The sequence below is a fragment of the Terrapene carolina genome, unplaced genomic scaffold (genome assembly GCF_002925995.2).
Source record: "Terrapene carolina triunguis isolate 2854851 unplaced genomic scaffold, T_m_triunguis-2.0 Scaffold22, whole genome shotgun sequence".
NCBI lineage: Eukaryota > Metazoa > Chordata > Testudines > Emydidae > Terrapene > Terrapene triunguis.
This window is the reverse complement of record NW_020664373.1, coordinates 15,551,951-15,561,021: the sequence shown is the minus strand read 5'-3', so window position 1 is coordinate 15,561,021 and position 9,071 is coordinate 15,551,951.

Sequence of the window (9,071 nt, the reverse complement as noted above, 5' to 3'; positions counted from 1 at the left end):
GGGGGGGGGGGGTGTCGACCTAAGATACGCAACTTCAGCTACGTGAATAGCGTAGCTGAAGTGGCGTATTTTAGGTCGATTTACCTGGCTATGAGGACGGCGGCGAGTCGACGGCTGCCGCGCCGCCGTCGACTCTGCTTCCGCCTCTTGCCGCGGTGGATTTCCGGAGTAGACGGAAGAGCCATCGGGGATCGATTTTATCGCGTCTTCACTAGACGCGATAAGTCGATCCCCAATAGATCGATTGCTACCCGCTGATTCGGCGGGTAGTGAAGACGTGCCCTTAGCTTCACCCAAGCCATCACTGCCCAAACCATAGAGACTTTATGGGACCCTGGGTGAACTTGCATTTTGGTGCCCCTTGCTCCCCATTGCCTCTGGTCCCCCATGGGCTCCCCACCCTCCCTTCCTCCCAACCTCTGCACTGTGCCACCTTCACCCCTAATCCCTGCACCTCCCTTCTGCACCCCTAACCCCTGCACTGTGCATGCCCCCTTCACCCCAACCCCTGCATTCCCCTCTGGTACCCCAATACCTGCTCCCTCCTTCACCCCTAAACCCTGCACTCCCCTCCTGCGCCCCTAACCCCTGCACTCCCCTCCTGCACCCCTAACCCCTTCACTGTGCCCCCTTCACTCCTATCTCCTGCATTCCCCTCCGGTGCCCCAACCCCTGCACTGTGCCCCCTACACCCCAACCCCTGCACTCCCCTCCTGCGCCTCTAAACCCTGCACCCCTTCACTTCTACCCCCTGCACCTCCCTCCTGAGCCCCTAACCCCTGTATCCCCCTCCTGCACCCACGTGGGGAAACTGACCCACCTGGATGCACAAAGCAGCTGGCATTGCTGCTCGCTCCCCCACTGGACCGATGCTTCTCTGCCCCGTGCACCCCCTAGGCTGCATAAGGAGAGGGCAGGAGAGCAGCAGCTGCTGATGCCTCAGCACAGCCCAGGTGAGGAAGTGACCTGAATGCAGGGAGCCCTGGTGTTGTGTGTGAGTTGCGGGGAGAGAGAGAGAGTGTGTGTCAGTGTGTGTGTCTGACAGAGTGTGTGTTGAGGGGAATGTGTGTGTTCCTGAGTGTAGGAGTGCGCTGGCTCTTTAAGAAAGCACTGAGGGTCAGGAGCCTGAAGGCTTGTGTTCAGACACAAGCAGCGGCCACCAGCTCCAGACCCAGAGAGGCAGCAGCACACACAGTGATTCCCCCTGTCCCGTCACCCCAGCTCAATGGAAATTGAGTGCACGGGTGAGGGGACACCCCCGACATCACCCCCCCCCCCAGCAGACAGGAGGATGCTCCCAGAGTCCCAGTCCGAGTGGCCAGGGCGTAGGGTGACCAGATGTCCCAATTTTATAGGGACAGTGCCAATATTTGGGGCTTTTACTTATATAGGCTCCTATTACCCCCCACTCCCTGTCCCGATTTTTCACACTTGCTGTCTGGTCACCCTACCAGAGCTGCTCCAGGGAGAAAGGGGGAGGGGGCAGGAACAGCAGCTCTTGCACACGTGGAGCAGGGGGGAGGAGGGGACCTCCTGCTTCGGAGGAGTCATCTGGCTCAGATGGCTGGCTGTCCAACTGCCCCCTGCAGCTCGGGTCTCTCTCCCACTCCAGCACTGCTGCTCGCCTGCTTGCCGCCTCCATCAGCCCAGCTGGCCCTCAGCAGGTCAGGTGGGAATCCAAACCCTGCGCACCGCTCCCTCCCCAACCCAAAGGCCGGCCCTGGACACACACACACACAATAATGTTTTGGTATTAGCCTCTGTCAGGTTTTGTAATTGTTAGAGTTACAATGTTGTGATCATGTGCTTCTGTATGATGTGGCTAGGGTGACCAGATAGCAAGTGTGAAAAATCGGGACGGGAGTAATAGGAGCCCATATAAAAAAACAACCCAAATCTCGGGACTGTCCAGAGGTGAAAGTAAGCCGGTCCGGTCCGGTCCGGCAAACCGGCAAGAGCCGGTCCGTCGTGCTGGACTGGACCGGCTTCCCCGGCGGTGATTTAAAGGGCCCAGAGCTCCAGCCGCTGCGGGGAGCCCCGGGCCCTTTAAATCACCGCTGAAGCACCAGCAGCGGGGCTCAGGTGGCACTTTAAAGGGCCCAGGGCTCCCCTCAGTGGCAGGAGCACCGGGCCCTTTAAATCCCCGCCCGAGCCCAGCTGCCAGAGCCCCAGCGGCGGCCAGGCTTTGGCGGGGCTTTTAAGGGCCTCGGGCTCCCCTCAATGGCTGGAGCCCCGGGCCCTTTAAATCACCGCCAGAGCCCTGCCGCCCCGGGGTAGCGGCTGGCCGGAGCCCCGGGCCCTTTAATTCGCCCCTGAGGCCCGGGGTTTCCAGCCGCCTCTGCAGCTGATAGATCCGGGGTGATTTAAAGGCCCTGGGGCTCCCAGCCAAAGCCGGAGCCCCAGGGCCTTTAAATATTGAAAGGCCCCGCCTCTTCCGGTTGAGCCCACGCCTCTTCTGGTTGAGGCCACGCCCCCACTCAGGATTCCAGCGTACCGGTAAGTCCTTTAAGTTACTTTCACCCCTGGGACTGTCCCTATAAAATCGGGACATCTGGTCACCCTAGATGTGGCTATATAATCGTATCATTCATTAATATCAAACTGGTGATTCACAAATCTGTGTTTTACTTTGTTCTTCCGAACACCTCAGTAATGTGACTTTAAGGTCCAAATTCTCAGCACAGTTCCCAATCTAATTAGTTCCAGGGTCACTAATCCAGTTCCAAACTGCAGCAGCCACCCCAATCCTAAAACAATCACTTTACTAGGCCAGAGAGGTTAGAACAGTAGTTCTCAAACTTTTGTACTGGTGACCCCTTTCACATAGCAAGCCTCTGAGTGCGACCCCCCTTATAAATCAAAACCACTTTTAAATATATTTAGCACCATTATAAATGCTGGATGCAAAGCAGGGTTTGGGGTGGAGGCTGACAGCTCGCGACCCTCCATGTAATGACCTCGCAACCCCCTGAGGAGTCTCGACCCCCAGTTTGAGAACCCCTGGGTTAGAAGGATTCAGATCTGGCATCTTCCTCACACCTCCCACTCTTGCCTCGGTCCCGCCACCCCACGTCTTCTGCACAATGTTGTACAGAGAGCCATTCTGGAGAAGAGAATAGCAGGATGCTGGTAGCATTCCCCTTCAAATTCCACCTCTCCCCAGTGCAGGGAAATGACGCCATATTTCGCCACCAGGGGACACATGGTGGACACATGGACATGCGCACACATGGGTGTCAGACATAATGTAGCTTGAAAAATGCTGCTGAGTAGAGACAACTCAATCATCATTGTTGTAAGTGCGTCAGATGAGAGTCTTACAAAATTACAATTTTACTGTAGACACAGTCTTAATGTTGGCAACTGAATCCTGCTGGCGTGCTTTAGACCACCCAAGAAATGAGACTCCATCAACACTGGCTGCCCTTGCTCAGCCTCTCTGTAGCGAGGGGACGTGGCCTCCCTCGGAGAGGGATGGAGGGACAGCTGTGAGGCGGGGACTTGGGGGAAGGGGCTGAAATGGGGGCGGGGTGAGGGCGGTGCAGGGTCAGGGTCAGGGGTGGGGTCAAGCACCCACCGGGAACAGTGGAAGTCGGCACCTATGCACTGTCCCCCAAGTCCCAAAGCTGGGAGCCAGGGGAGCAGAGTGGAGCGGGCTGGGGCCGGGTCACTCCACTTCCCACCGCCCCGTGAATGCGGGTTGGGCCCGCCCTGCAATCACCGGGTGGCAGGAAGTGGAGCTACCCGGCCCCAACCCGCTCCGCTGGCTCGTGCTGGGGGGGTGGCTTCCGCCCTGCCCCCCAAGCCTGCTCCTGCCCTTCACAGACCTTGCGGAGGCCTGGGGACAGCCACTCCTTCTCCCATGGGGGGGGGGGGCTGCGTAGGGCATCACAATGTCTAGGGACGGCCCTGCCCTAGCCCTGATCCCCCTCCCGCCCTCCGATAACCCTCAGTCCCAGCCTGGAGCACCCTCCTACCTCCCAAACCCCTCATCCCCAGCCCCACCCCAGAGCCTGCACCCCCAGCTGAAGCCCTCACTCCCCTGTGCCCCAGCTCCCAGTCCTGATCCCCCTCCTGTCCTCTGATCCCCTCAGTCCCAGCCTGGAGCACCCTCCTATCCCCCAAACCCCTCATCCCCAGCCCCACCCGAAAGTCTGCACCCCCAGCTGGAGCCTTCACTCCCCCCACAGCACTTTGTGCCCCAGCCCGGAGCCCCCTCCCGCACCCCAGCCCCAATTTTGTGAGCATTCCTGGCCCACCATACAATTTCCATACCCAGGTGTGGCCCTCGGGCCAAAAAGTTTGCCCATCCCTGGCTTATGGACACTGCTGCTCTACCCTGACTGTAGGCTACAGCCCTCTAAGTGTTTAGTGCCCTGTCTGGTCAGAGGACTTGGGTTCCTAGGCTCAATACTGGGTTACCCCGCTGAGTGGCGGAGACCCCGATGCTAATTCCCCTCTGAATTGTGCTCTTCCAGAGGACTTGTAGTGAGGGGGCGAGGCCTCCCTCTCAGATGGACGGAGGCCTCACACTCCGACAGCCATCCATAATATCTACTTTCCAACTGAGGTGTGCTATGGTCTAAAGGAGAAGAGCAGTTCACAAGCAGCTGCAGGCCCTCCAGTGCCCTTTCATAGATAGTGAAGCTTAGCTGAGGCCTAGCACTTATCTCTGCAAGAAGATAATTGATAAACAGCAGTTGGCAATGTGTCTGTGGTAAAAACTTTGAGGTCTGTGGGGAACGCTCAAGGTCACCTCGGGCGGCTCTGCATCCCTGCTGTTGCTGGCAGAGGCATGGCCAGGGGGCTCTGCAGGCTCGCTGCCTCTGTCCCGCCTCCCCGAGCACTGACTCCGTAGCTCCCAGCCCATTGGCCTGGAACCGTGGCCAATTGGAGCTGTGGGGGTGGTGCCTGCGGACAGGGCAGTGCACAGAGCCGCCTGGCCGTGCCTCTGCATAGGAGCTGGAGAGAGGACATGCTGCTGCTTCCAGGAACTGCTTGAGGTAAGTGCTGCATGGAGTGTGCACCCCTGATCCCCCTCCTGCCCTCCAAATCCCTCGATTCCAGCCCAGAGCACCCTCTTGCACCCCAAGCCTCTCATCCCCAGCCCCACCCCAGAGCCTCCACCCCCAGCCGGAGCCCTTCCCCTCCCCCAACCCCCTGCTCCAGCCTGGAGGTCCCCCCCCCGCCAATGTCTGTCACTAAGTCCAGTAATTTTGTCAAGTGTCCGTTGCACAACATGGTGGTGCTGACCCCTGTTTATAAACTAAACAGTAATAAGTCACCAGGAACAGATGGTGGTATTCATGTTCTGAAGGAACTTCAATGTGAAATCGCAGGACTACTAACTGTAGTTTGTAACCTATCCTTTAAAACTGCTTCTGTACCAAATGACTGGAGGATAGCTAATGTGATGCCAATTTTTAAAAAGGGCTCCAGAGGTGATCCTGACAATTACAGGCCAGTAAGCCTGACTTCAGTACCGGGCAAACTGGTTGAAACTATAGTAAAGAACAGAATTGTCAGACACCTAAATGAACATAATTTGTTGGGGAAGAGTCAACATGGTTTTTGTAAAGGGAAATCAGGACTCACCAATCTACTATAATTCTTTGAGGGGGTCAATAAGCATGTGGACCAGGGGGAACGAGTGAATATAGTGTACTTAGATTTTCAGAAAGCCTTTGACAAAGTCCCTCACCAAAGGCTCTTAAGCAAGGTAAGCTATCATGGGATAAGAGGGAAGGTCCTCTCATGGATTGGTAACTGTTTAAAAGATAGGAAACAAAGGGTAGGAATAAATGGTCAGTTCTCAGAATGGAGAGAGGTAAATAATGGTGTCCCCCAGGGGTCTATACTGGGACTAGTCCTGTTCAACACATTCATAAATGATCTGCAAATTTTGCCACCTCACGTTTTATCCCTTTTTCCAGATAATGCAAAACTACTCAAGATACTTAAGTCCAAGGCAGACTGCAAAGAGCTACGAAAGGATGTCACAACATTGGGTGACTGGGCAACAAAATGACAAATGAAATTCAATGTTGATAAATGCAAAGTAATGCTTATTGTAAAACATAATTCCAACTATACGTATAAAATGATGGGGTCTAAGTTAGCTGTTACCATTCAAGAAAGAGATCTTGGAGTCATCTTGGATAGTTCTCTAAAAACATCAACTCAATGTGCAGCAGCAGTTAAAAAAGCAAACAGAATGTTGGGAATCATTAAGAAAGGGATAGATAATCAGACAGAAAATGTCATATTGCCTCTATATAAATCCATGGTACGCCCACATCTTGAATACTGCATGCAGATGTGGTTGCCCAATCTCAAAAAAGATATATTGGAAAAGGTACAGAAAAGGGCAACAAAAATGATTGGGGTATGGAACGGCTTCCATGTGAAGAGAGATTAATAAGACTGGAAATTTTCAGCGTGGAAAGGGGGGGATATGATAGAGATCTATAAAATCAAGACAGGTGTCAAGAAAGTAAATAAGGAAGTGTTAATAACGCCTCATAACACAAGAACCGGGGGTCACCAAATGAAATTAATAGGTAGCAGGTTTAAAACAAACAAAAGGAAGTATTTCTTCACACAACGCACAGTCAACCTGTGGAACTCTTTGCCAGAGGATGTTGTGAAGAACAAGACCATAACAGGATTCAAAAAAGAACTAGATAAGTTCGTGGAGGCTAGGTCCATCAATGGTTATTAGCCAGGATGGGCAGAGATGGTGTCCCTAGCCTCTGTTTGCCAGAAGCTGGGAATGAGCAACAGGGGATGGATCACTTGATGATTATCTGTTCTGTTCACTCCCTCTGGGGCACCTGGCATTGGCCACTGTCGGAAGACAGGATACTGGGCTAGATGGACCTTTGGTCTGACCCAGTGTGGCCATTCTTACGTTCTAAGATCTGGGCTGATTTCCTTTATCTCTTTGTTGCGGCCCAGAGCGCACATGCTTCCCATGAATTAGACAATACCAACTTTAACATCACAAATCTTTTTTTAAAGCAATTTAAGAATATGATTTCTATTTATTAATTATTTCCCTCCATAAAATGCCTAGTGCTTTACAACACAGAAAATGTTTCATACGCCAGACACCTAATCAAGAAAAGAACAACAGGAAGAGATAACAACACAGTGGGCTGGAAGGGGTAGGAATAGGCATAATGAGGGAGAAGACAATCTGCGCGTGGATTCTTTTTTGAGGTTACAGTGTATGTTTTTTGGGCAGATGAGAGTTAGTTTTGAAAAAACATAGAGGTGGGAGACATTTGTTAGATAAAGGTTCAGTTCTATTAGTAGTAAGGTCAGGTAAGCAGGCTTAATTTTTATTAATCAAAGATTATCAGTCAAAGATTAATCAGTGTACTACAGAAAGGTAACAAATCGATTAATACAGCACCAAGCCAGGGAGCAGCTTTGCATCTCTGTTCCACCTATCTTTTAGAAATTTATCTCCTTATATACTATACTTGTTTATGGAATTTCTTACTCTTTTCATTCTCATGGTCTACTTGTTGATGTCTTTAGCTTATTGAGTATGTAAACTGAGATGTCGCAAAAGAACATCTGTTCAGCAAGTCATTATTGTTACACGTCTTCTGTGATTAATGAGATAATTATTCAATTTCTTGGATTCCTGCACATCTGGACATGTTTTGTAAGGGTCTACAGATCAAAGCAAAAGGACACACACGATCCATTGTTTGACAACACACAAGTATTTAGTCTGGGACTTGGTTCATCTACGGAGAACCCTGGGAGTTTGGTTCATCTGCTAACACGTTAGATTTAGCTCATAAAGAGGGAGTTCCATTTGAAAACAGAGCACAGATAGCTATAAGGACATTCACAGTTTCTAAGGCCGGAAGGGACCACTGTGCTCATCTAAGAGCGTAGACTAGATAACACAGGTCATAGAACTTCCCTGAACTAATTCCTGTATGAATTAAAGGATATATTTCAGAAAACATCCAATCTTTCTTTTAATAATTGCCACTAATGTAGAATCTTTCTCAGCTCTTGGTAAATTGTCATAATGGTTAATTACCCTCAGTGTTTAAAAAAATAAAAATTGTGCTTCATTTCTTGTCTGAATTTGTCTATCCTCAACTCCAACCATTGGATCATACGATTTTGCCTGCTAGGTTGAAGAGCCTTATTATTAAATTTTAGTTCCCCATGTAGATACTTGTAAACTGAGATCATGTCACTCCTTATAATCTTCTCTTTGTTAAGCCAAAAGAGGTAGACATGAAGGAAAGCATCCCAATAGCAGCTTTGGCTGTGCAAAGAGGGCATGGAAGGACATCAAAGGTGACAAGCAGCGGTATGGAAGGCTGTGGCGGGTAACGTGAATACCTTATATTTGTTTTGTTAGGTTTCGGGTGCCAGTGCAGACACCTTAGGAGTGTCTGACTGTGATCTTAGTGTGGGGAAAAGCAGGTGATTTTTATAATAGAATACTGAGCAAATTGTGCGATGTGGGCTTCAGCTGGAGCCTGAAGAGAATGGGTTTTCAGCAATCCATGGTGAGGATGATACTAAAGATTTTTGTGATGACAATTGAGAGGAAAAGGAAGATTTTAAGTGATATTGGGGGGGATTGTGTGATTTAGGGTCAGATCCTTAAACTTGTATAAATCAGTTCCATCAAAGTCACTGGAGCTACATCAGTTTACACCAGCTGAAAATCTGGCCCAGCATTCATATGGGGATATGAAGGAAAGTGACACATAAGAACTAATGAAGAAGGTGCTCAAATTTGTGCTGGGGGACAAAACTGAGATCTGGCTGGCCCATTTATGGTGGGAGTGTAACTCACACACCACCTGGGTGTGGTGTTCTGGCCCCTCTAGTGGCACTGAGACCACTTAAAGATTGAGTCTGCTCTACAGCCTTAGCTAAGGGCCATGTGACTTTTAGCTCATGCAGTAGAGCAGGGGTCCGCAGCATTTGTCATGTGGCCCATCAGGGTAATCCGCTGGCAGGCCACAAGACGTTTTGTTTAAGTCGACTGTCCGCAGGCGCTCCCCCCCCCCCCCCCCCGGCAGCTC